General features: G+C 38.1%; 1 long non-coding RNA gene across 2 annotated transcripts in view; it reads right to left on the reverse strand.

The window, feature by feature from the left end:
• Positions 1 to 26,084, reverse strand: part of LOC140255809 (uncharacterized) — a 44,400-nt gene extending 18,316 nt beyond the window's left edge. For both annotated transcript variants that reach the window (XR_011904554.1, XR_011904553.1), the window contains exons 1-2: positions 26,006 to 26,084; positions 17,326 to 17,405 (exon numbers count right to left, since the gene is read on the reverse strand). This is a non-coding gene — a long non-coding RNA (uncharacterized lncRNA). The remainder of the gene's footprint in view (positions 1 to 17,325; positions 17,406 to 26,005) is intronic.
• Between the last annotated feature and the right edge of the window lie 780 nt (positions 26,085 to 26,864).

Below are 26,864 nucleotides of genomic sequence, written 5' to 3' on the forward strand. Positions count from 1 at the left end.
GAACTGGGTCTGTTTAGCCTTGAGAAAAGAAGGCTGAGAGGGGACTTGATCCAGGTTTATAAATACCTGAGGTGTGGGAGCTATAGTGGCAAGGCTGGTCTCTTTTCAGTAGTGCGTGGGGACAGGACTAGGGGCAACGGGCTGAAACTCCAGCATAGGAAGTTCCGCACGAATGTGCGCAAGAACTTCTTTACGGTGAGGGTGACGGAGCACTGGAACAGGCTGCCCAGGGAGGTGGTGGAGTCTCCTTCTCTGGAGATATTCAAGACCCGCCTGGACGCCTACCTGTGCGACGTGGTGTAGGGAGCCTGCTTTGGCAGGGGGGTTGGACTCGATGATCTCTAGAGGTCCCTTCCAACCCCTATAATTCTGTGATTCTGTGATTCTGTGATTTGCTTGATCTGATTTGGATCCATTACCTCCGTTTTATCAGTTTTAAGCAGGAATAAGGGAAAGCTAAACAGTTTGTACAAAGCCAGCCTGTGTCAGAGAAAGAAGCTAAATTCAAGGCATCTAATTCCAGGACTCCCTCTGGAAGTCCATCACTCGCAGCTGTTAAAAAAATATGTATATACTTAAGCTTTTGCCTCCTCTCAGAGATTTTATGCATTGTTCTCCTTAGGTGCAGAGCCTATAAAAGAATGAAATACAAGCATTCCAAATGGCCCTTTAACTAAAACGAATGCTAAATCAATGCAGAAGTTGTCATATATTCTTCTGCACCACCATCCTAAAAGTTTAGGTTGCAATAATGTCTCAGAGATGCCTGGAAATACAAATGGATTCTATCTAGAAGTCAATGAAGCTGCTGAACTGAAAGGGTAACCTTCAAGATTGGATCAATGTATCACGCAGTGTTATAAACACGACCGTTGTTGCTGGTTTTCTGTTTGAGATAGGCTTGTATTAATCAAAAGCAGGAAAACAAACACGTCAGCATTTAGTAGCACTGAATCTTTTCCTTATTTTTGGGAGGATGGAAGGGATGGGAGGGAGATCCTCTTTTGTTTAAACGTCTGCTTTTAAGCAGCAGTAATAGAACTGAAGAAGTCACTGAATCTACACACACACATAATCCCATGAAAATTTCAGAGGGTTTAATTGTCTTTTTAGAAATTAGTTCACAGTAGAAACAAAGAGTGCAAGATTGAGTAATGAAAACAAATCAACGCTGGGACAAGAAATTTTGTTCTTAATATGAAGATTGTAAATCTCTAGGGTGTCGTGTATCCTGGGCCAAATACCATGAAAGTAAATTAATACCTGTCAGAGTCAATGAGACCATTTCTTCTGACATCAGTGAACTTTGGTTTAGGCTGTATTTTCAGTGCAAGATTTGACAATGGATGAAAACACAAGAGAGACTATTCCCACTTTATCAGCACTCTGCTGTATGGCCTTAGGCAACTCCTACCCTCATTATGCTTCAGTTTCCCCAGCATGCAAACACTTGTGCAACTGAGGACCGTAAGACACAACAAAACCACAAAGACTGTAGGGTCTTCGTGCGGTAAAAAGTCTGCTTTGAATTGAGTTGTCTGCAGATAACACTACTATGTATCTTAATCAGATTCTTCAATTGCAAATTTTCAATGCTGGATAAAAGCCAGTTTGCAAATAAAATCTTTGTTGTCCATTAAATGTCTCTCGCAGACACAGTAAAATCTGAGGTTTCTCAGTTTAACTTGCACTCCAATACCTCCCTCTCAGGCTCTCAAAATACATTTGACTCCAGGCAGTGCCATAAATAATCCACAAAACCACCTCCATACCATTGGTAACATTGCTACTTAAGCATGACTTCCCTACTGAAAAAGAACATAACTACACCAGTAGCAAACACGTGCCTAATGAAGCAGGATCATTTTAAACTGCTGTTATTAAAGTTACATATGCATGTCAATGTTTTTCAACTTATTACATAGAATGTGAGCTAATAAAAAACCAAGCTTTAATAAATTCACGTCAGTGCTCTCAAGAGAGCTTACAAAACACAACAACAACAAACGTCTATTTTCATGATAATACATACAGAGAAAAACACTCGATGTTGCTAAAAGAAATAGCCAAATTTACCCTAGGTGGGGAAGCCATTAATAGAGAGTTGATCACAAACCAAACAAGCACATACCCCATTCAGAAGCCAGGTAGACATTTGTGCCAACACTTATTACAAGTCACTTCCAGTTAAGCAAAAATGGACCTCAGGTATTTGAAGATCATGAAAATTAAATGCAAACACCTGACAAAACTAAATATGAACCAAGATGCTGGTATTTACTGACAGGAAAAAGCAGCAGTTTCTGGACTTTCTGATTTTTAAGAACCTGAATACTTGAGGACAAAAGCAATTCCTTTGTTACAATGGCTATTGCTTCGCTCTCCCAGACCTTGATATTTGGATCACTCTCAATGTATTCCGCATAAACTGAAGAACAGCAGCTCCTAGTTTGTGTTGAAATTGTGTAAGGCATAGAATTTGAACACAGACTTTGATATGTATGAATTTAATATTTATTTGCAAAGAAATCAGAGTAAGAGTTGGAAAAAGAACATCATTGCAAGATATTTCTAAGTGTTTTATAGAAATAGTCAGGCTATGCTTCCCTCAACAACTTCCATTATTTCAGTCCCACCCTACTTGGTTGGCACAGTGAAGAACAGAATTTCAGTCACTCACTTCATTTAGTTAGATTCATCATGTATAAATACCTTTCTCCTCTTTATTGCCAAACACCTAAGAGGATTGTCTAGTCTAGAGACCAAGCACTAATCACATAGAAAGGTAATTAATATTGCTTTTGATTATCACAAATTATGTAAGCATCTATATTTAAGAACCTTTTACTTTATCACACAAAATATTTTACCACTCCTCCTTTCCAGTGACAATTAAATGCAGATACTTAGCAAACAATACCCATTTTACTATTTTTTTGTTATTTGAAAACACGTGATAAAAGCTGATAACCACTTGTAGAAGCATCTGAATGAGACCTCTGGCATTCCTTCTCCCCTCTGCTTTAATTTTCCCTTCCCTCAGTTATACAACGATACACCACAACGTGCTAAAGGTACATCGGTGCATATGGTCTTTCATTGAGATACACAAGAGAAAAGTTCCACAGAACAACTTTAGGGAGAATTCCACAAATCATGTGAAAGTGCTGGGCGCCTGCCCCTCCAGTCAGCTGAAGCACTACAGAGTTGTGGAAGCAACTTGCGCTTCCTGCTATCACTGCCTCTCCCTGTGCTCTGCAAAAGGCACAGAAATACACACACAAAAAAACAAATGAGCCAATTAACAGAGGGGCAGTTTAAATGAATGCATTGACATGTCCAAATGGACACTTTTAAACTGTGATTGATCTCCCCTATACGGCTCCATGCCCTCATAGGAACAGCACTAATGCACTGTTAATAAGTGTTGTATTGCCTGATTTTGAGCTTACTGAGATCCTGGATGAAAGATTCAGGTGTGAATCTTGCTATGTAACAGAAACAGCCAGGACTCAAAACCTATAGGTAGCTAATGTCCTTAAATTATTTATCTTATCATACACAAACAAGTTTTCATTACCATTCCAAGCTGCCATCCTGGTAATCCTTCCTTTACTTGTTTAAATGTAGGAAGACATAACCCATCTTAGGAAAGCACCAAATCAATGAGAATTTTTGACATTATTCTACATTAAGCAACTAAAAACTTTGTGAACCACAATAACTGAAAAGATCAGTAAGGTTTATAATGAAGTAACAGGCATTAAAAATGCTCCACTCCTTTCAGCTGCATATATAGGTAACACCATTGGCTTGTTTGCGTGCACAGACTCAGACACACACCTAACAGATTCTAATAGAAAGCTTACTGACAAAGCAGTACTTCAGAAAGAACATTAAGTTCTTTACTGAAGAACTCCAAGCTTACAGTTCCCAATAATAAATAATAAATAAATAATTAAAATAAATAAATAATTAAAATAATAATTAAATAATAAATAAATAAATAAATAAAAAGCAGCAGCCGGTCAATGACAGAAATCAGTTTACTCCCTTCTAGTATCAATTAAATCAAAACTATCTGTTACCACTGAGCTGCTGCTGGCACACATATAACATACTGTGTGTGGAGGTGCATGTTGCAAGGCTGACACTGAACGTAGGCCCATCATCTCAGAGGCTGCATTTTGACAGACATGTCTGAATAATACAGAATGTTTTAGCTTTGTAGGAACCAGAAGAATCCTGATCTCAAACCATTTCCCAGAGTTAGGATCTACTGTTCTTCTGAATAAAAAGCTTTTTGTGGTTGGTTGGAAGAATAATCTCTTCTATTGTCTTTTCATAAATTCTGTTATGTGCAGCTCTTTCACTGCTAGAAAAACTCCCATTGTGGCTGCCAATTTCCTCTTACCTTATTTATCCATTCAGCTCAGCACAAGATGGCAGCTTCAAGCAGCCAGCTCTCCCTTTCCCTTTGTTTCTGTGAGAGAAAGCAGCACCTCTCCTGCAGAAATGCACTGGCCTACAGCATTGCTCTGAGCCATCTACGTAAATCATTCCAGCTAGAGAAACAAAGCTCTTAAACATAGCAACAAACAACATTTCACAGAGAGAGGAAGCTAGCTGAGAACAACGCTGAACATTTGAAGTAGTGCCAGCTTATGTAGCAGAGAAAAGAGAAAAATTCATCCGACTACCCTAGGAAAAGATGCAAGAATAAAGGCCAGAGCACAGGAAGGTGCTGTAAATGTGAAGGAACCGAGAGGCATAACCTGGAGGTGAGCATCATGGTAGAGTGGCTGGTTATTCCTGCCATTGTAAAGTGCACATGAAATATAAACACAGCCAGGGGGGGTTTCCTCCACATGCTATTTGCAATACTCTCACTTACAAACAGACCATCAGCCTTTTATTAATGTTTCATTCAGGCTAGAGCAGCTATTGACCCAAAATAAAAGAATTGACCTCTCCAAGGCTTTTGTCATACTCTTATTTTCAAACTTCTTTAGATGTACGTGTTTTCTGATGAGGAATTCAAACCGTACTTAAGGTCCCAATTTTCTGTGTTGTTCTAACATAAGAAATACTCTTTTAAAATTAGCCCTTGTGTAATTTTGTAGATACAGAAACCAGAATACATTTCAACTAATTTTGCACAACCAATACACAGGCAAAAATATCTGCTCAGACAGGAGACCAAAGCATCTACTTTGTTTTCAATTTCTCATAATATATTCTTCCCACAGAGAAAGCAGCCCTGAAATTCAGTCTAATTCTTATCTGACATTTGAATCACATGTTTTTGCACTAATTCAATCTTCCTATGTATCAGTGACTTCATCTATAATACCAGTGTGTGCCAGTGACACAATTCTTAATCATGTATTTGTTTACAACTTCAAACTTTTTTAATCACGACCTCTTGGAACATGCTGTCAGCAGACTTGTAGCGTAGATACTGATTTTAGGAACATTTGGGCTGGCCCTGGTAGCATATATTATATCTTCCTCAGCTCTTTCAATAAAATACCCTAACACACCAGCTAAGATCTTATTCTGTGTATAAAATTATCATCTTCAATGGGTCTGCTTCACACTACATCACATACACTAACAAGCCAGGAAGATTCACACAGAACTCCTAGAATACACAGAGGAGATTTCCAACTGATATGAAATGCCACAGCTCCATTGACTTCAAATAGAACTGTGCCATTGTATCCTAGTTGAGGATGTGACCCGCCAGCCTTCAGCTATTCAGCAGGCTAACTCATCATTCAGACAAAGCATTAATGTCATCTGATAGGTTTGCTCTGAAGACCATACAGAAATTTCAGCCCGAGAGCCAGCAGGAAACACATTTTTTACAAGAATGAATTCATAGCAGAACTACTGAAATGAAGCTCTTAGTTCAGAGCAGATCCCCCTCCTTCAGAAATGATAGCACTTGGAACATGCTGCAAAAACAGCTCCTCCAGGATTCCTCCGAGAAGAGGACAGACTGAAGAGGTTAAGAGCCATTTTGAGAAATACTGGGCAAAAAATGAGCACTTTCAGAGAGAGCTTTTTTTTTCCCTGCAAGAAGCATCAGGCATAAAAAGGAAAATGGATTAACTGTCAAAACTGCACTGTAAACATAAAAGGGTAAGAGATACAGCCCTGTGGAAAGGTGAGGTGTTAAGAAAGTATGTGCTAGGGCTGCTTAAATACCACTTTTATAGCACAGCTGTCAATCCAGAAGAAAAAAAATCAGATTCAAAGATAAAATGTTTCTGTCCAATATTGTTCTCAATAAGGCCTGAAAATATCTAAGAACAATCTCAGGCAAAGGCTCATAGAAAAGCAAAACCAGCTATCTCTGTTTTATGCTATTTGTGGTACTACTCAATGTATAGCCAGTATGGCACCAGCCCCTTGAAACTTGACTTATTTAACTAACAAAACATTAAGATGCTATGATGTCTATAAAAGTATCACATAGTAGGTGTCTTTAAAGAGCATGTAAGGTAAGAGGCAACAATGGGCCATAAAAAAAGAGTAGTTAGAGTAGGAAGTAGGAGTGGACTTTTAACCATGAGGTAAAAGACATCCAGGAACTCTCATGGAATATCAGACTGAAAACTCCAGGAAAACTGCCTAATTACAAGATTGAAATATCTAAATTTCCAAATTGGAGAATCTAGCATGGGACATGTAATGGTAGATTTATTAGAGACTAGTCACGAGATTGATTCGCATTAACATCAGCAAACAAGCCCCACTTGCTGTGCAGAAAGCATGAAGATGAGCACATTTGGCCTATCATTTTTGCTGATAGGACAAGAAACTCTCATCTCTGGATTCTTGCCTCCCATGTGGGTCAGTTCGCCATTCAATAAACTATTGTTTGATAGCTATGTGATACAAGGCAAGGGGTGTGAAGATCCAAAGCTGATTCCTGCTGTATTCAAGTCAGAAAGGATAAGCAGAGTTGAAAGTTACATAAATTACATCCTAAAAACTTAATCCCAAAGTTCTAAACCTATGCTGTTATTTTGCTTAATTAATTCCACTACTTGCATTTGCATGGTCCATTCTGTGTCTGCACAAAGGATGTAATGTTAGTAACTCTGAACACCCCTGAGGGAGACAGAGCTGATCAAAACCTTAGATTTCCCTTTTTCTGGTTATTCAATGGCTTTGACAAAAGATTTGTTGTGCCTTGGTATGAAAGGAAGTGAACTTAAAAAATATATATACATCTGCATAAGATGTGTGACAGTTTCAGTTCTCTATTTCCTAATGGAAGAAAAACAAAAACAAAGAAACCTAAAACAACAAAGCAAGCCATTGATGCCTGAACTCATTAGTCTGCCTGCTGTAGCTTCCAGAGCTGGTGCTATTTGAGAGCCTGCATTCCCACCAGGATTCTTCTTATCACTTCCTGTGTTTACACTGGGAAGCTGGGAATAAAGTCAGAGTTCCCAAGAAATTCAGGCTTCTAGCATTCCTGCAAGATGAAGCTGCACAAAAGCTCAGTATTCGGGCCTTGCAACCCAAACCTGTAGAGAAGATTCTGTTCTGCAGCTCAGGGAAACCCAGCAGCTTGCCAGGTGAGTCTGGTGGAAAGCAGACAGGTTTCCAATTGCTGCTTGCAAGGCAAATGAAATTCAGTCAGAACTGTTGCAAACAGAAGAAAGTGTTCCAATTTCAGGTATTCAGCTACTGTTTTCTTTAAATGAAACATTGATCTTCCTTCAGTTCTTGGCTACCTATGGATTATTTCAGATGATCATTAGATTCCTCTAAGTGGATCTACAGCTTTCAGGGCAAATACAAAGCAAATACTAAGCACATAAAGACAACTAGATTAAATACAGATGAGGGGAATTATAGCATATAACTAGAGTTAAAGATTAGGCTATATAATTAATATAAGCGTCACCCATAATTTCTATAAATATAGAGTCCACAGTTAGGCATTTGTCTGCCTTATAAATTACTTACTACTTATTACTTGCTTGGTACCGTGAACACTTAAGTATTAAATAAAACTGTAAGTAATTAAGACAATTATGTGATTTGAAGTTACTGGGGAATTTGCTACTTCTTTGTAAGAGTATTTGCATTTAATTGACAATAACTCAGTTTGAAAGCAAAGAAGTTTAGAATAATGTATATATCCTTAATTTCAAGCTTGCTTACAAATACTATTATTTCTTCAATTAAAGTATAAGAATTGAGAACTTAACATTGATCATAAATACTGATCTCCAGCTTGCCCTTATCTTTTTGTCCAAGGCCATCATACCTTGCTATCTTTCACCTTCCAGTCACCTCAGATTTTTACATGAACTTGCCTAAATCTATGCAGATGCTTATTTTCAATAAGATATCCCTAAATCACTCATAACAATCTTATGTGTAATGGAATACATGATAACATATTAATATATGCAATTCTGAGCTAAATTTAGTTTAATTATTTACAGAATTAATTACTCAGGTGGCAGAATTTCTTCATTTTCTTCATTCAATTTATTTCCTAAATTAAGCTACTTTACTTAAATGAACAACTTAGAAATAAATAATTCGTATGCACTATTTATGCTTTCCACAGGAGAAGTTTACATCTCTATTTTTAAATACAGCAGAGAAGACCGAGTCCAGCTAGGCAGGTAGCCTCCATAATTTTTCTAAGTCTTAAAGTACTGAGTGAATCATCCACCTGTTCGAAATCCTGAGGGAAAATTGGCTGCAGAAGAAGAAAGTAACACAGGATGAACGTGGAAGGAGTTTGGAAAGATATCCTGAGATATGCAGAATGAGATGCAGATGCTTCTGAAGCCCAGAAAGTCAGCAGATACAGAACAGAGAAAACTGGCAGTCTTGATTGCTGGAGTTGTCCATAAATTAATGTTTCCAACCCCCGTATTTGCCCTGATGAGTAACTTTTAAATAATTGAATAAAACTACAATTTACCATGGAAGAAAATTCGATATTCGACTTTTACAGCAGTGACCTTTCTAAAATCACACTTATTCATGAGTTTAATTGCAGAGGGGATAGAACCATGACATCAGCTTCAACGGTTTTGTTCAATACAAATGTAGCAGGATCAGGCCAAGGTGAAGAGGCAGTATTTGTGTCACAGAAGTTAAGTGGGGAAGGTCTCTGTAAATGTCTAACCTAAGAAAGCACAGAAATCTGTATTTGGACTTGGCATTTTTCCTTTTCTCCCACTTGAAGACAGCACAACTCCTTTTCATCCCGGATAGCATTAGTAATAATTTGTCAATAGCAATTCTGAAACTTCCATGTCTAGAAACTCTTTAGTAGCACAGTATTTCCTAATCTTTTCCAACAGGATGAACTTCCATTCTCATCAGAGACAGAAAAGCCTACAAGCAGATACTGAATGGGAAATGGCCTCATTCACTAAGCTCTATGGAAAGTAATCACTCATCAGCTAAACCACCACCTTAGCTACAATTCTTAAGGGAGTTTAGAACTTCCACATCTGCAGTAAACATGCTTTGCAGATCAAGAACTAAACTTGATTTTATAGATCATTTGACTAATATCACCCATTTACTCTCAAAGAAAGTATTAACTATCATTTTCAATGGCTAACACTCAGCTCCACTGAAAACTGAAGATTTATTTTTTTTAGCATTCTGTAATTATTTTGTATATCTTAGAGTACACAAACTGAGTATTTTCATAGAATCATAGAATTGTTTGAGTTGAGAAGACCTTTAAGGACCAACTAATCCAACTCTCCTGCAATAAAGAGACATCCACAGCCAGATCAGCTTGTTCAGAGCATCAGTCTCAGTACCGACCCCTGAGGGGATGCCACTAATCGCTGATCTCCATCCAGGCACTGAGTCATTGACCGCCCTCTCCTGGTACAATCTTGCAACCATTTCCTTGTCTGTAGACAAGTCCACCCATCTAATCCATCTCTTTCCAATTTGGAGAGAAGGATGCTATGAGATTCTACGTCAGAGGCCTTCCTGAAGTCCAAACAGATGACATCAGTGGCCCACAGTAATTTAAAAAAAAAAAAAAATCTAGAAAAATATTATTTCTTGTGTTTGCAGGTATAGTTGCATATAAAAACAGAAATTCATCCTACTATTGTATGTTATTGTATTCCTTCTTAATATAAATTAAGACACTATTTGCAAATTTCGGGCCCAAAATAAGGTTTGGATTTCAAATGTTCAGAGAGTTTTTTCCATCAGTGAAAGCATGAACTGCATACAAAACCTAAACTGCATATACAAACTTAAACATACACCAATATGGGGACACAACAAATATTTCACTCCTATGGTGTTTTAGTTTTGGAGATGTCAAATATTAATCCCCAATTTCTTACTTTCTTTAGGCAAAGCAAGAGAATAATCAGATGGCACATGAATACAAATGTATGGCCTGGTTTTTTTCGAATCCAAATCAAAAACTAGTGACTGACTGGGTCATAAATAATTTTACCTGTTCCATATTCCATGAAGTATAATCTGAGTAGCTCAGAATGAGATGGCTGCAGCTGCCTCTTATAAAACTGCAATATATTTGGTAATTTAGGCCAAAATAACTTCAGGCATGGATTAAAACCAAACATAGGGGCATACATCATTTAAATTTGTCTTTAATCTTCCATACTGCCTCTATGCTTCTATATTACTTCAGTGAAAGTATTTGGAGTTGATCTGTATAATATCCATAGAAAGACCTTGAGAAAGCTGCAATAATAGGAAATTTTATACACCAATATTAAGTATAAATCAACAGGCAGAAAAGGGAAAGAGACGTTTTCCATTTTTAAGAAGTGAGCACAAAAGCGTGGCTTAAGCAGGAACCAAATGAAGAGGATGAAAGTTATAATGGAGCTCCATAATCAACATAGCTATGCAATAATTTGATTTGCATTATAATGACACTATTTAGACATGCCCTGCATATTAGAGATTGAGCAAAGTACATAATTATTGATTAGTTATAAACCATTTGTGTTTTATGTTTATTTTGTCTGACAATAATTATCATACATTTGCACTAATTAATTCATCATCTTTTATTACTGGAACTGAAAGGTAACTAGCATAAAACAGCAGAAAGGGCACTAAGAAGAAAAGTAGGAAGTCCTGCAAAGCAATAGAATTATTTGCAATGTAATACCAAGACAACTCTCTTTGCTTTACTCATTTTTATATAACAAACAGTGGCAAATGATTTCCTAGCAAAAAATTACTAGTAAATTGCTAGCTAAAATACGCTCAAGTGAAATTCAGCAAATATGATGATGTGACTGACCTATCATTCAGTGTTAATATTAGACTGTTTTATGAAGGCCCCAGTAAATCCTGGTCTTTTAGAATTCATTTTAGAAAGTGGGTAGGTTTTTTTTGCTTTAGGAACAGAAGTTCTCTGTACTATTTCTGTCATACAACAGTGCACCGAAAACTTTACAAAATGCAGCTGTATAATGCTCTGTGAACAGAAAATAAGTTTGTTTTTCCTGATGGATGGCTTCATCAACTAGTTGTATAGTCACTGTGCTGTACTGGCATAAAACCACTGTGCAACACAGCATGGTGCAGACAGCCCTAGGTTGAGCCAGGCATTAGAGAAGCAGAAACGTATCAGCAGAGCATTGCTACTTAGCCCTATCAAGAGGCATAAGACACTGAATACAACCGTATTAATGTGGTTCTTGCTTGCAAAATCAGGGCTTGTAGCTATGCAGCACTAATCAAAATCATGCATATTTACACATGGCTTACAGCTATGCAGAAAATACACATGACGCTGCACTGTACCACCCTGTGATAGCACCTAGAAGGGGTGAAGGAAGCAGCAATAACCTTTCTTGAGTTTTCCCTCTGTGAATATGTATATAATACAATGAAAAACCATATGCAGAGCAGCTGGGTCTACACTGCTCTATTTAACTGTCCCCAGTTGCACATTACAACCTGTTCTACAGAAATGATGGAAACTCATTTGTGATGCACTAGTCTGCATCTTCCAAATAGATGCCTGAAATAACAAGAAGCAGCAGGAGCAACTGTACTCAAAAGAGAAACTAGAGTGTGAAATCCTTTTCTCTACCCAATCTGGGCAGCCTTTTCCAGCATCTCACCACTCTTACTGTAAAGAACATCGGCGTCCACAGCCAATATTGGAATTCCACACTGTCCTCTCTATTGAACAGTGCATGGTGGATATGAGTCAAGAGAAGGCAGTGACCTGAAGGTTTAGTATTTAAGTGTCACACAGCATCAGCTGACAAAGGGCAAGCAAGGTGCTGCCCATAGGCCCAGCACAGGATGTTGGTGGAGATGCATCTAGCAGAGCCATGCTCTTGCAGTTAATGATTGCATGCACCACTCATATTTACTTGACACACTGTTTCCCTGGAAGAATTCAAATGATTTCTGAAATGTAGATAATGGTGTAAAAGCATACAATGTGGTTACTGTACATAATATTTATGTTACTACAGACTCCAAGATTGTTTTGACAAATACAGCCTTTATATATTTCCCTGATTATTTCACTGTCTTTTAGCTTATATTAACTTTGTACATACCTTAGAATATAGGAAATGTTTACTGAACTGGAAAGTCCTGTTTTATTTACATGAGAGAAAGGAGACTTCGGAGCACAAGGTGATGCTTTATGGGTCAGTATTGAAGACTTGAATAGGCAAGAAGTTAAGGAGAAATGAGTTAAATCATATCAAACTCAAAAGAACCTAGAAAGCATTTTCCTGCTTTTACATCAACATTCTCTGCATATATGTAACACAGATTGAGGTATTAAAAGAAAGCAAACACAATTACTTTATATATACATATATATACTTTATATGTATATATACTTTATATGTATATATATGTATATATAAAGACAACTTAACCATCCAGAAAGAGCAAGCAATCGTGTTCATGCTTAAATCTGGGTTTTAGGGAGGAATAAGAAAAAAAAAAACTCACAGTACAACCTGATATCTAAGAACAGAACTGCTGAATAAATGCAGTTTTGAAGGCAAAATCCACAGAAAAGCAGGAAGCCATACCGTGAAATGATACTGAATAAATGTTAAAACACTTAATATAGCCCCAGAGCAATACACACCACAAGAGTTTTTACTTACTTTTTTCCTGTCTTTTGGCAGCTTTAACTAATTAAAACACGTTCCAAAGATTGTTTAAAGTCGCAGCGTTTTTGTTCATTGAGTTTGTATTAAAGGCATTCTAAGGTAAACTTATGGTGTCTCATTTATTTTGACTGAGGATATATGAGCATTTTTTTAGGCAGCCACAAACAAGGAAGTGATGAATAGATTGCTTAGGTGAAACAAGATATGTGACTTAATCACTCATTTCAGCTTTCAAGTTGTGAATGATTCCGGACATTTTTACATGTGTTCACCTCCCTTTCTGCCATCCTTCTCCCTATCACACTACTCTGACAGAAAGCTTCATCTAACAGCTGACACTTATTCTTGTTCCACAGCTCATCCTCCCCAGGCAGCTCCCTCTCCTCCTTCCTTGATTGCCACCCCGCAAACATTCTTATTCCTGCTTTCAGCTCCCCCCTAACGATTCCTCCTGCAACTCTGATGACATTCCTGCTTTATATCCAGGCATCAGAATCTCTTCAAAACAGACAGAACAGCTCTCCTACAAAATGTCAAAGTTAAACAGGATGCAGAATCTGGGATTTTATACACTATGTTTTAGGAGATCACTAGTATCGAGTACAGTAGCTGGCTTATCACCTGGACCTGATTTGATACAGTCTCCATGTGTGGTACAAATTTTAGATAACATATTCATGTCTCTGTAACTGAGAAAAAGTACCAAAAGGAAGATGTGTTTTCCAGTACAGATGCTCTGGGGGGCTGGAGAGGGGAAGGAGGCAGGAACAATTGCTCATTGTTCACTTTCACACTGGGAACAATCTTCACAACACATCAAATGACATTCAATAAAGGAGGTACCCAGAGGTTCTATTTACTAAGCTCTTAAAGTACATGATTTCCTCCTTGTTTGTTTTCATACCCTAAGCAAAGGGTTTACCTCACTCCATTATAAAAACACAAAGAGAACATGAAGCAAAGTAACTGTGTTATGATCATAACATTTCCTGTATTTGATGATATTCTAGCATTTCAATCAGACTAGATAAGTGTAGTGCAGTGTAGTACTAAATACTCTCTCCCAATTTGTATTTGTGCTAGAAAATACCAACACAACTCAGTGAAGTGCCTGATAAAAGGATTTCATGAATTCTTTAGAGTTTTCCATCATTCCCCTCGGTGGGGATATTTCTGTTTATCTTTTTCACTGAGCTCCAAAAAGCCAGCAGGTCACATCCCTTGCTACTCAAACACAATGAGCCTGCTAGAATGGATTAATGACTAGCAAAGCATATTTTAGCATGACTGATAAATACGCTCATCCTTCATGTGATTATAATCAGCAAGTTGGCTACCAATAGCCTAAAGACCACTATGTTTGCTTACTTAATATTAGTTGGGCAATGTTAAAGCCTAGACAACAATTGCTGACTTTTTTTCAATCAGACATTCTGACTGTAGGTAAAAGGTAATTACATTTAACAGTAATATTTTTGTAGATCAAAACTGTCCACATGAAACAGAACCACATCATGCTAAATGCATATGAACATGTGCACTAGGAAGTAGCTATTGGTGTACAAGAGTGTACACTATTGGTGTACACTGTGACAAAGCAGCATGGTATTGCATAATATTATCACCATCATTTTTATAGCTGGACATGGAAGTAGAAAGGAGCTTGATTCACACACAATCAAACAAGAAATTTCTGGCAGTTCTTCCCCAAATGGGAGTCTCACTGAGCTGAAATTACAAGTCATTTCATACACAACTGAAGGCTAATATACATCATCCTGTAAATTAACTCTCCCAGTACTGTCCTGCCCTATAAACAAAGGGGCACCAGCTGAATTCTGTCTTCATTTGACTCTGCAGCAAACTTGCTTTCTTTAGCCAGATTCCCTGATAGAGCAGCTTTAGTAAAACTGTTGTAAGTGCAAATTAAATCAGTGAAAAATGAAAACCTGGTGATTTGTTTTGTTGTTTATTTAGGGAAAAGCAAATGGGGAACTGTTCAGATGTTGTGAATTGAGTTACGATTTCTAAACCATTACTAAATTATCAATAACAGTAATGACTTGTTTGATGGTTAATTGTCAAGAGGAAAAGGCCAGTGAGTTTCATTAATGCTGTAACAGATCTGTGTTAATTATATTAGCAAACATTTCTGCTGTTTAAAATTATAATTACCAAGATAGAAGTTAATAACAACTTGTCTTCTAAAGAAAAGTACTATAGCTGAACTAGCGGAGCCAGGATAAAAGCAAGGTAATGTATCTAGTTTTACTAAATAAAAACAACTGTGCTAGAAAACAGGTAAATTTTGCTGATACACAGTAGAGAATTACTCTCCGCCTACTGAGTAAATTGAAAGCATGACTAACATAATTAACAAAATAACTTTTCACATTCACGCCGTTGTTTAACAACATATATGCTGTATATTGTTTACAAAGTGAATCTGTGCAAAAAAACAGCCTTTCCTTATAAAAAAATCATATGGTAGAACAAGGAATCTACTTTAAAGGCTTTTAGAAAGAGGCGGTTCATCACTGGTATAACATGGGAATGTATTTAAATACACAAGAATCCTATGAATCCTGGTCCTTCTGCAGCTCTCTACACTGAGCAAAGAATGTGCTCTCGGTGTAACACTGTTTATTCTGCTGCGTTAAGAGCAAAGTTATAAAAGAGTAAAGATGTTCAGAATGTTTGTGTGACCAAAAATTGGCATTATTCTACTAATAAAAACTAATGAACAAATCCTACCAAGTTACAATAGACTTCGGTTTCCTCAGTCAGTGGCTGATTTGATTTTCAAGTACTTTTTATGAGCTCCGTTGATGGGAAGTGATATAATGTAGCACATCCTCACAACAGTCAGCTTCTATCCTTCTCCCAGATAACTACAAACAGGACTGCTTATATCTGAGCCCTTAGATATAGTTTGTAAAATCAGGCAAGTTGGCAGGATACTGGGGAAAACCACATGGTCTCCATATCTCACTCAGGACCATCCACTAATTACTCTTCCTAGAGATTAAAAGCAGAAGTTCTTCATAGCAAACCAGTCACACATTCGTCCTGAGACACGAGCAGTTGTCATCCAGCAACAACCCTGTCTGCCCTTTTGCTTCAATAAGGTGAATATGGATTTATTTTAATGCAATTGCAAGCAGCCAGGCCCTCAGGCCCATTACCAATTAAAGAACAATCATGCACTGTGCATCCAGCATAAAATTACTTAAAAAGAGGAAATGAGAATGTGGTTATTTTGCTACAGTTGCAAAGTCCATAAACACCTCTGAAAGATAAATTGTTATTGGAAAAATACTATATTCAAAGTGGAATTGAATAGCAGTTATTCTACTTGTAAGCTTGAATTTTTAAAATGTAATTTCACGAAACCTCAAAACTTTTTACAAAGTGAGGTTTCACAGAGTTCAATTTAACTTATACCTGACTTTGATCAGTCAGCAAACTTACAGTGATTGCTTCCCTTGTCTCTCTGCTCTCCCGTCTGAGTCTCCGGACTATGTGAAGCCTAAAACATCTAATCTCCAAAACTGGCATGCTATTACAGAATTAAATAGAACATCCATGTTTAATCACACATAAATTTGATCACTCTGCAATCCATGAGGGATTATGAAATACTCATTTCCCTGTTCCTTAATCTCAGGAGGAATATGGGGAGTACAAAGAAATCTCAGAAAGTTAGCAAACTCCATTTGCCATTAGCAAAGAGTATTGTAGCAGAAACCAACAGCTCTCAGGTTTGCAGTGACTGCAGGAGTTATACAGTGGATGGCAGCGACTAGCATGGCATACAACAAAGGGCAGTGGCAAAGCTACTGTTAATTCTTTCTCATGCAATTCTATACTGAAAACTTTCAGCGTTCCAAAATATCATTCCTGTTCTTGTTACAGATCATAAATTAAATCAAAAGAAATAAAGCTGGATCCTTGAATGGAACCAAGGGCCAGCTCAGGAATCTGCATAGAAGCTGGCTGAGCTCACATGACTGCTCTATGGATTAGACTAAATCTAACCTCCGTGCCCATGCTAGGGTTAACATGTCACACAAGCACTATACTTTTATTCTTCACACAATACAAGAATGGGCATTGCTTAGGATATTTTCTTAAGCTATAGAAGGAATGGGCTCTTATGGCTTACCTCACAGCCCCTAGCTGCATGTGGCTGGAAGGCAGTCTGTGCAATCCAGTGATGGCCTTCCCTAACTGCAGGATGATGCTCTGGAAAATAAAGAAAGGTCCAAGTTAGCATGCCCTTGGGATCAGAAACAGGACAGTTCAGCTTCGTTTAAGACATCTGGTTTTAAGTCATTTTAAATATGAGTCTCAAAACTGAACAAACAAAGAGGAATTGTTTTGTCTCACACAATAGTTTTGTTCTTTGACAAGGTTTCCTTATGAAAATTCAAAAAGGATTATATAATCATCACATGCAATACTCCAATTTAGTGGTGTAGTCAATTTGCCTTACCTAGACACAGAAAAAAATGGAGTCTTCAATATTTCTATAGTAGCAGGATGAAACGAGTTAGTTATCCCTTCAGAGCAATAAAGATTTAACCAAATGATGGTTAAAAACAACCTTTTCATTTAATACTTCTTTTGTACCATCAAGTAAGTGTGCAGATTTTACTCTGAGGTTTTGTTGTCCCTTTAAGATTAGTGGATAAAAGCTTGTTTTACACTACTTTTATTAAGTGAAAAACATTCTTAATTCACATAACGCATTACATACCATGTGAAAATGCAGTTATTGACTGCACCATTGCAAGTTTATTATCCTGTTAAAAGTTAATGTTGTAATTACTCCTGGGCCATTGCTTTTTTAAAGCTAATATAGGCCAACGGTGTAATTAACTGTGTGCAATTCAAAGAAGCCCAAGAGAATTCTTAGTGCTGCAAGAACATGGGCAGATGTTTGTCAACCAACTGGACTTAGAAGAAAAGAATTAAGTAATTCAATACATCTAAGAGAAAAATGGTTTTATGCAGTAAAACGGTAGAGAAAGAGGTTAGTTTTTTCTCACAGGTAGCTCGTAGAAAAGGTAAAACCAAGAATATATATACAGTACTTCTTGAGGGAAAGAGTATATCAAAGATGATAGCACAGAAAAAAAAAGGAGAACACTGAAAAGTAATAAAACTCCCTTATACCATCATTCTCCAAATACCTTTGCCACAGCCTCGTTTTGACCCCATACATTCCAAGCTGACCTTAGAGGAGAAAACATTCTCTTTCTGCCTAGCAGCAGCAGGCCCTCCCTCAGCTGAATACAGAAAAAGGCAGCCTTAGTTTGGCTTGGTCCATCCAGCAATGGTTGAGAAACAATAGACTTCCTATGCATGACTTCACGCAGATTGCACCCACTGGAGTTACCCCAATTGCAAAACTAGTCAAAATTAAACAGGGGGAAAAAAGATCCAGCAAAACTTTATCTGCTTGGATGTACTATACAAATATATCACAAGAAGTCAGCATTACCAGCACAGATTTTGCCTTGCTTTGTAAATTCTCCAGTTACTTAAGCAACCATGCAATATATTCAGCCTAACTTCTGGCTACATGTGCAGCTTGTAAATACCAGAATTGTCTAAGCAAAGAAAAAGGCAGTGTAAATTTAACCGAAGTTAGTTTGCCAGCAGTAAAACACAAAGGCAGACAAATAGTTGCTTCAGCAAAAATCCAGCTGTAAGGAAACCTCAGGTGGCTAATTGATGCGAGTAGTATGATCTATCAGGATCATCACCTCAGTCCAAATAATTTAAGTCCTCCACAGATGAGACCTAGCAGAACTTTTATTCCATGTCCAGCCATGCAGTTCCTTCCCTCTGTCCCTAGTTATTCAAGCAAACAGACCTGCAAGCATCTGGAAAAATGTTTCGAATCAAACATTCAGATAAAGCCCACTATTGCTTTTGAAGAAGGAATACATTATTAAGACAATACAATTACTGAAATCAACAAATACTTGGCAGTTTGAATAAGGTATTCAGAATCTGGACTAAGTTTTGTAACAGACTAATTTAACCAGGGGTTACCTTGAAAATCTGTACCCCTATAATATCTACTTTTGCCTCTGCTTAAATGTTTTCCAGAGCCATTAGCAAAGTAGTTGCTACAAACAGGTTCTGTAGCTGTTCTTACTATAATGCCTAAGTTCCATATTCCTCCCCTATCTCCAAGGCACCAATTTGCCAGAAGTATAGAAAGGCTTTGCAAGCATGCACTAAGCTCTGGAATTATGCTAAAATTTTAGCACAGCTCTGTTTTGCACACCCCTAGTATAGAGAATTATTTTTAATTTCACTGACTGGTTAAGTCTGTTGCAGAAACAACTGTTTAAATAGCCCTGCTCAAAGAACATTCAGAATGTGCAGACTAACCATTTGTGGAGAGAGGGGTTGGCACCTACGAATTAAAGGAGTATGTATAATGTGCAGCTGTACCTTCACGCACCAGCATACCAAAGGACATCCTTATGACAGTCCTTGCATATTCTTGAGAGGATTACTTCTTCCAGACTCTGACAAGGAGGTCAGCCAAGCACACTTGCTATTCTAAAACACATCCTTACAAATGCATTTACACTGGCAGGTTCAGCCTCACTGAATCCCACACTTGAACCAAATTAAACCATTTCAAACATAAGAAGCCATTATGAAGAGTTTGCCTGCGTTCTGCTCGGTCTAGCTGCACGTTATAGAAGACAGACATTCAGTAAGTGTTTAATCAAGGCAAGCTTTGTAAACTGCAGGATAGTGCAGTTTCCAGGGAAAACATGAAAATAGAAACATATTCTAACTGCCAATCAAGGCAATTATTTTAATGCTGCCACTCATCTTAAAGAAAACACATCTAAGTTTAAATACTTACAATCTGCGTGCATATTCACTACACTTCTGTACCTTATTAAGCTTTTGCATTACACCAAGTCCTGTCTAAACTTCCTTACTCTATATCTGTAGCTATAAAGATAGCAATTTTCTATGTATCTTCATTTTCATAAAACTAATTTATTCCATTGTTTTGTGCATGTAATACTCCACCCTATTTTCAAAATACCTCATCCTCTTTTATCAAAACGAGATTTTCTAGTGGCCGAATTAGTGCAATTAGAACCAGTTCTAAAACAAACATCCCTTTCGCATTTAATTTGTTAAATCATGGTAAAGCACAAAGTAAAATGATTCGTGCTCCTGCACAAAACCAGATGTTCATTGGTTACTTTCTATTCTGTTCTAAACTGTATTTCTCTGGTCTTACCCATCTGCTCTGTATGTGGAGCATGTATCCCTACTTCCCCATATTTTCATGCTTATTAATTTCCTATCAAAGTACTCAGAACATCCAGGTAGGTACTGAAAATTGAACAGGCAGTTCAGCACATTCCAACTAAGCGGCTGGAGTTAAGGATCAAGCAGAAATAATCAAAGTTTCTTTGGCAGCAGAACTTCTGAGTCCTAATTTCCCAGGGTTTTTCTTCTTTGCATATTCTCTGCTATCTCACCACGTGCTTGAGCTCTTGCTTCTAACATTCCTTCCTGGGAAGCCTAACGGCCACGGTGAAAAAGCAAGCTCAGTGAAAATGGAAGCATGGAAATGCAAAGGGCCTTGAGACTGTCCAGGGGGGCTGTTTGCAGCTGTCCCCTACAAGGCCTGTCCAGGGGGCTGTTTGCAGCTGCCCCCTACACACCTCTCACGTGAGCAAGAAGCCATCTGCTCTTTCTGGATCTTGCACTGAGAATTGCCCATACACAGTAAAGCACAACTTTTACTTTAGATATCACACTGCAATCCATCCTCCAGAGACAAGGTCTAAGTTCTATTCCAGCCCTCCAGTGTCTGCAAGCATTCATGTGAAGTGCCCCCATCACAACAGAGAGGCGACTTAGAAGAAGATGAGCAAAGCAAAGGCCGTGTGAAAAAGCAGAGTTAACAAGCTGAGGAGAAACACAAATAAATGAGGAGGGAAAGAAAGAACCTACTATACCAGAATTCCAAATAACAGGAAGGAGCCAAGAAATACATCATCTTTATGAAGGATCTATCTCCTAAATAGTTGTTTCTAAATCACAATAATTCCAGGCCTCTGTTTGAAAGCCAACTGCTTGCCTCATAGCTTTGTTTTCCCACTCCCACTCAGAATGGTAAACTGCTACTGCACCCCTAACAGCCCTTTTTTTCCCCTTCTCATTAAAAAAGGCTTGTTTGCCAGAAACCTTAGAGCAAAAGATATCTAGCATAGCAGCAGTATCAATTTACTTCCTAATCATTAATGTTTTCCTTACAACAACATTTTCATTTGCTCCTCTCCCTTTTCAGTACAGCTGGGCTGCTTCTGGGCCATAGCAACTGAATTGGGATTTGTACCTTTTAACCTGCAATTTTAACTATCCATACTTGACTGGAATCAACATACACTAAATAGGTTACTGCCACGGAGTTCTCTCTAGAGCTCCTTCGTGACAGGGGAACAAACCCAGGGGAGCAGGAACAAAAGGACCTCCCTTCCCTAACGGTCCAGCCACGTGCGCTCCAGGAGAGGGGAAGGGAGACCGCGAATGGGTCTAGGAGGAAAAAAATGAAGAAAGAAAGGATGGTCTGAGAACGAACGGCAATTAATAAACCCAGTAACACTAAACAACAACCAGAGAGTTTCAACAAGGAGAAAACCAAATCCCAAATCTCACCGATGGGCTGCGGGAGGCGGGAAGCTCCGACCACGCTGTCTCCTCACATGGAGCCGGGCCAGAAACCCCGTCCCCTTCCCGACCCCGTCCCCTTCCCGACCTCCCCTCCGGTGCCGCTCCCCACGTGCACATTTAAGGCAGCCCACAATACCAGCACCAACCGAATTACACGACCATAGCAGTTACACATATATATTTTTAAGAAAATATACAAAGTAATTGCTAGAGCTTACACAAGGCATCATTTCCTTTGCTGAAACTGTAACCATGGTAAATAACACTGTACTTCCCAGTGACAGGATTTCAATGCATTTCCAGTTAACCTCTGAAAGAAGAATATACTCTAAAGACTTTTGACTAGCCTAGAAATGTATCACTGTTACATTAAATTCCTCGGTGTGCCCATCACAGCAGGTCAATAACTAAGCCACTCGCTGTGGAACTTGATTCTAGTCCAAGCCAGCTTTTATCTGAAGTAATGCAAAGTTTCTTACTGTTGTGGCTGTGGGAGGAAAACCTGGATATGTAGCTCATATGGCAACACAATATAAGAGCAGATCAAAGGATGATATTTTAGATTCCTTTTATTTCATGATGCTTCAGTGCTTGGATACGGGGGAATAGAGTTCAGAAGAATCAAAGATCAATGCTAAAAGAACTGAAGCTAGAATCAAAATAGGTCTGGATCAACGAGATGAGATCCATTAGTAAAGACTTAAGTGCAAAAAGAATAAAAAACAATAAAGCTCCCAAAACTGGAGATGCAATTTAAGACTACAAAGGTACAAGAACATTACAAGGCACAGTACAAGAAATATTCAAGTGTTTTTCCCTGTATTTTCTAATGTGAATGCATTCTGAACTTCATTATATACCGTGTATCTCATTATTACAAAAACATCAGCAAAACAGAAAAGCCAGAGGAGAACAGCAAAATTTGTACATATACAAGTTACACTTCATATTGGAGGAAAATTAAAAGCAGCGGTGCACACACACATACACAGCATGGCAACACACTTATGAAAAGAAAAGGAAAGAGAGGGAGGAAAATACTGTTTACAGATATCTTACAGAGCCAGGAAAGAAGAGTAATTATGTGGTCTTAGGAATAAAGGAGAATGCTATTGCAATGAATACCATCAAATATATTTGAAAGAAATTCTTTCCAGCTTTTGATTGACTGTTCAATCCAAAATACTCTGGATAAATACTCTCAAAATGTATAAATAACCTTCATAAGCAAAGTGACTGCACGAAGAGTACTTTAACTCTTATAAGGTTTGGAACTTCTGTCAGGTCTAAGTCACTTGAAATGAAAAGGTGTGATTAAACTGATGTGTATGACGGGACAATAGTAGCAGAGCTATATACACACTTGTGAGAGAAAAATAAAGTTATCACTACTGCTGTCACAGAAATGTATATTATGAGAAACAGGTGGTCTATTCCAAATGGAGTCCGCTATATTCTAACAAACTGCATCCACTCAATGGAAAACGATCCTCAAAAAAAAAACAGGTAGAGCAGTTTCCCGATCTCTGCATCAATTTGTACCAACGAGGACTTTTTGCTCTAACTGTACATTTGACACTTTTTCCTCTTACAAGCAATAACAGCATTTAGGTATCATATATCAAAACACTACAAGGATATTAATGATCAGCTTATGAAGAAAAACCTCAAACCATTCCATTGTTGATCTCACTGAAGTCACCAGAATCTACAGCAACATAAATTAGATTGCAGGGTTTGTTTTTTTTCTGTGAGGTGAATTCTGCCATAATTTGTAGGGAAGGAAAAAAACAGAACACCTTAGCTATCAACAATTGAGCTAATTAGTAGATGTAGCTTATTCCAAAATACAACTGTCAACAATATTACCTTATAACACAAACATGCTTCAAGCAGGCTTAACTGCTAAAAGTAAGCAGGTGTGAGAATAGCGAGGCTGTCTACCTCTCTCATGCCTGAAGAAATGCTCAGGTTCAAAAGATGCTAAACATTTTTGCTTTTAATTAGTTGCCATTTGGATGTCAGCCTCCTGACTGCATAAAAGAGATGAGAGCATAAATGGGCATATGCGATAAGCCCAAGATATCACCTTTCCTGCCAGATTTCCTAATACCTCTGTTACTTTTAGAACACTGGACGAGATTCAGGAAAGTTACAAGCTCCAAAATTCCCCAGTCTCATTCAGTACAAGACTTTTTTCTTCTTTACAGCTGTGCTGAGGTTGTTCACTAAACAGTGAGTTAGGCTCTGGGGAATAAGCACCCCAGAAAGCCTCACCTGGAAGGGAACACAAATTCCCTTGGGTTTGCCCTGTAGGTTCTGAGAAGAAAGACAAGGCTGCAAACTGTCAGCTTAGTACCTAGGATTCTGTTGGTCTTTTTTTCCACAGGAAATGAGGTAATTCAAGGAGAAACAACATATCCAAGACAAGAACACACACATTTAAGCATTTTTTGCGGGAAGAGAAAGGAAGAAAGGGGTTCTTTTCTTTTGACATATTTAAGCTCTCTGTGGGTTTGTATACTGTTCAAGATTTTAAGAGAGACTAAGAAAAATAGCAATCAATAGTGTCAGCAAAAGGTGACAAATGGAGAACAGAGTGGCTACTGGAGGGACACGCCACTTCGACAGTGACCAAGCAGTGATCAATGGCATTTGGAGATGAAAAAAGACAGTGGGAGCAAAAAGAGGAATCGATCCCGTCTGCTGCAGACACAGGCACCTGGAGCAGGTAGTGTGTGACAGACAAGGGTTTGGTCTGTCAATAATTTATACTGCTTCACTGCATAACTTTTAGTTAGAGTCTGCCCTGAAAGCAACGGCATTGACAAATATTGTATAACAGAGGTCTACTAAAGCCTAGTATCTTCCATTAAGAGCATTTCAAAGCATCCTGCTCAGGATCCCATCACTTCATTCCTTTCCACAGAACAAGTTTTAGGCCAAACTGAAAAAGCATTTGACTTACTAGTTTTGACAGAAGAAATAATAGTGAAGCACTCAAAGACTAAGCAGAAACAGGAAATGAAAATTAATTGTGCTCTTACAAAACTGATCATACAGTCCAGCTTTGTATTTTTGAAAATGCTAACATCATACAAGGCAAGCACACCTGTTGCAAAACAGTAATTAATTCAGGTGATTATAAAGGCCTGCAAACTGAGCTGGAAGAATTACCAAAGACATCTGAAAGCAAAGGCTGCAAGTGCAAGATGCTTCAGGGCCAAGAGAAAAGAGAAATGGTATTGCCAGGCTGCATCATATACAGCAGCTGACAGAGACACCCTCTATTACTGAAATATGACAGGTAGGCTGATACTTAGAAGCAAATAGGGCTCAGCCCACTCCGTACCTGTAGTTCCAGCCTTATGCAACAAACACATTTTTTTTCTCTGTGGTTTTCTCCTTTTAGCATACAGAAGGGGTTATTGCATCCATTCAAAAGGATGGCTATTGTTAGGACTCTGGGGATAATGAGGGTGTACTGGTTTTCAATTGTAACAGAAGACTCAGGAGGCACAATTTAAAACATTTGAAGAACAAAACAAACACAAAGCTCTTTCAGTTTATATAATTTGGCACATAAGTTAACTGCACTGGTTTTACCCAACTGTAGCTTCTGTAAATTAAAACCAACTTCAATTCATAGAATTAAGACTGCTTTAATATATAGTACTAAATTAACCAGTTGTTTGTGGTGTGGTCTTTTTTTGCCTACATGCATAAACTTTTTCTATAGATTCAGACTGCCTTTCATACACATTTAAAAAAGCTGAGAGCTCAAGTGCCCACAAAACCTACAGTCATCTTCAGCATCTCAGTTTATGAAGAAAACATCTATTGGCATATTAAGATAAATATCACATAGAATATGTGCTGTGAAATGGAAGCTTTCAACCCTTTTGAGAAACAATAAACAGATATTTTATTCTCAAATCCTAGATTTTAATTATACTAACTGTAAAAGCAGACACGAGGAACAGAACTTTCATAACTGTTGTAATGAGATGGAAAGCACAGCAACAACAGAAGAGCAGCAAAGTCCTAGGCTGCAGCAAGAACTTACTCAGACACTAGAGTCACAAGCACAGAAGTGTAAGAAAGACTCTACTTACATTTAGAAGGTCTCAGGTACACAAGTATCTCCAGAGAGAAACCCTCACCTCCACTGCCAACTCTTAAATGAGGTCTGGGAAGGGGCAGATTCTGCATCCAACCCCTCAAATCACACAGGTTTGTCCCATGCACCTGAGCACTTTGGGTTGGCCCTGCCTTCCCACCATGTGCTCAATCACTGCTTCATGCCAAGACTCAGCATTTCCTCTACACGTGTCCTCAGAAAAGCACAGGAGTAAGGCATTCTTCCCCAGGTCTCCCATAGGTGTGTAAGAAAATGTCAATTTTATTTATGAATTAGCAATTCTTTCAATAAATGTTTTACTGCATTTACTTGGAATCCTGGATTTGCTTAAGAACTCATCTTGGGAGAAAACACAGATCTTTTGAGCAAAATAAAAGAACATTAATTGACAATTGTGACATTAATTTATTTCAAATCTTCTAAGCACCATCTAATTTTATCAATACTTTATTTATTTTGCTAGCCAGTGTTACGCAAGGTCAAGCTTTTGATTAATTGCATCTTCATCTCTGAAGACAGAGATTAAAACTGGTGATATCTATTCTAACCGAATCCATATAGGTAACTGCCGTGTCTTCAATGAATTATAGAAACTAAAAGTAATGCTTAGTCAAGTATTTACTGCAATTTGGACACTTAATAAGTTACACAGAGCTTCCAAACACTACTTCCACAAATATACACACTTCAAGATAACAGGCCAGTTAGAAGAAACACACACAGTTTAGCTTCAGTGACACCCATTCCTGACTGCTTATTTTCAGTAATGTCAGTCATTTCTGCAAGAAGCTGTCACTGCAGGGCAACTTGCAAGCCATGTGACGGTTTGCTTC

This window comes from Excalfactoria chinensis, chromosome 8 (assembly GCF_039878825.1).
Source record: "Excalfactoria chinensis isolate bCotChi1 chromosome 8, bCotChi1.hap2, whole genome shotgun sequence".
In the NCBI taxonomy this organism is placed as follows: domain Eukaryota; kingdom Metazoa; phylum Chordata; class Aves; order Galliformes; family Phasianidae; genus Excalfactoria; species Excalfactoria chinensis.